This window comes from Ursus maritimus, unplaced genomic scaffold, assembly GCF_017311325.1.
Source record: "Ursus maritimus isolate PB19 unplaced genomic scaffold, ASM1731132v1 scaffold_5, whole genome shotgun sequence".
Taxonomy (NCBI): domain Eukaryota; kingdom Metazoa; phylum Chordata; class Mammalia; order Carnivora; family Ursidae; genus Ursus; species Ursus maritimus.
The window spans coordinates 86,642,180-86,644,620 of record NW_024426663.1 but is presented as its reverse complement, the minus strand read 5'-3'; positions in this window follow the sequence as shown (position 1 = coordinate 86,644,620).

Sequence of the window (2,441 nt, the reverse complement as noted above, 5' to 3'; positions counted from 1 at the left end):
CCTTTCCCTTAAGATCAGGAACGTGACAAGGATGCCCACTTTCACCACTATTATTCAACATAGTACTAGAAGTCCTTGCAACAACAATCAGAAAACAAAAAGGGATAAAATGTATCCAAATTGGCCAAAAAGAAGTCAAAATGTCTCTCTTCCCAGATGACATGATACTCTATATGGGAAACCCAAAAGAATCCACTCCCAAACTATTAGAAGTTATAGAGCAATTCAGTAATCTGGAGGGATACAAAATCAATGCTCAGAAATCAGTTGCATTTCTGTACACGAATAATGAGACTGAAGAAAGAGAAATTAGGGAATCCATCCCATTTACAATAGCATCAAAAACCATACATTATCTCAGAATTAACCAGAGATGTAAAGGATCTGTATTCTAGAAACAACAAATCACTCTTGAAAGATATTGAGAAGACACAAAAAGACGGAAAAATATTCCATGCTCATGGATCAGAAGAATTAACATAGTTAAAATGTCCATGCTACCCAGAGAAATCTACACTTTCAATGCTATCCCGATCAAAATTCCAATGACATTTTTCAACGAACTGGAACAAATACCCATTAAATTTGTATGGAACCAGAAAAGGCTCTGAATCCCCAAGGAATTGTTCAAAAGGAAAAACAAACCTGGGGGCATCACAATGCTGGATTTCAAGCTGTATTCACAAAGACAGCATGGTACTGAAACAAAAACAGACACATAGACCAATGGAATAGAATAGAGAACCAAGAAATGGACCCTCGGCTCTTTGGGCAAGTAATTTTTGACAAAGCAGGAAAAAACATCAGGTGGAAAAAAGACAGTCTCTTCAACAAATGGTGATGCGAAAATTGGACAGCTATATGCAAAAGAATGAAACTTGAGCACTCTCTCACACCATACACAATGAGAAACTCTAAATGGATGAAAGACCTCAATGTGAGACAGAAATCCATCAAAATCCCAGAGGAGAGCATAGGCAGCAACCTCTACGACATCGGCTACAGCAACCTTCTTCATGACACATCTCCAAAGGCAAGAGAAACAAACGATAAAATGAACTTGTGGGACTTCACCAAGATAAAAATCTTCTGCACAGCCAAGGAAACACTCAAAAAAACTAAGAGGCAGCTCATGGAATGGGAGAATATATTTGCAAATGATACTACAGGTAAAAGACTGGTATCCAAGATCTACAAAGAACTTCTCAAACTCAATACATGAGAAACAAATAAATAATAAAATGGGCAGAAGATATGAACAGACACTTTTCCAATGAAGACATACAAATGGCTAACAGACACAGGAAAAAATGTTCAAAATCATTAGCGATCAGGGAAATTCAAATCAAAAGGACCCTAAGATACCGCCTTACGCCAGTTAGAATGGTAAAAATTGACAAGGCAAGAAACAACAATTGTTGGAGAGGATTTGGAGAAAGTGGATCCCTCCTACATTGTTGGTGGGAATGCAAGTTGGTACAGCCACTCTGGAAAACAGTGCGGAGGTCCCTTAAAAAGTTAAAAATGGAGCTACCCTATGATCCAGCCATTGCACTACTGGGTGTTTACCCCAAAGATACAGACGTAGTGAAGAGAAGGGCCATATGCACCCCAATGTTCATAGCAGCAATGTCCACAATAGCTAAATCATGGAAGGAGTTGAGATGCCCTTCAACAGATGACTGGATTAAGAAGTTGTGGATCATATATACAATGGAATATTACTCAGCTATCAGAAAGAACGAGTTCTCAACATTTGCTACAACATGGACGGCACTGGAGGATATTGCTAAGTGAAATAAGTCAAGCAGAGAAAGACAACTATCATATGATTTTTCTCATCTATGGAACATAAGAACTAGGAAGATTGGTAGGGGAAGAAAGGGATAAAGAAAGAGGGGGTAATCAGAAGGGGGAATGAAACATGAGAGACTATGGACTATGAGAAACAAACTGAGGACTTCAGAGGGGAGGGAGGTGGGGGAATGGGATAGACCGGCTATGATCCAGCAATTGCACTACTGGGTATTTACCCCAAAGATACAGACGTAGTGAAGAGAAGGGCCATATGCACCCCAATGTTCATAGTGTCCACAATAGCTAAATCGTGGAAGGAGCCGAGATGCCCTTCAACAGATGACTGGATTGAAGACTGGGTCCATATATACAGAGATTTACTCAGCTATCAAAAAAGAAATCTCTACATTTGCTGCAACAGGGATGGATAACTGGAGGGAGATCAATGCTAAGTGACATAAGTCAAGCAGAGAAAGACAATTATCATATGATTTCTCTCATCTATGGAACATAAGAACTAAGAAGATAAGTAGGAGAAGAAATTGGTAAAGAAAGGGGAGGTAATCACAAGGGGGAATGAAGCATGAGAGACTATGGACTATGAGAAACTGAGGGCTTCAGAGGGGAGGGGGTTGGGGGAATGG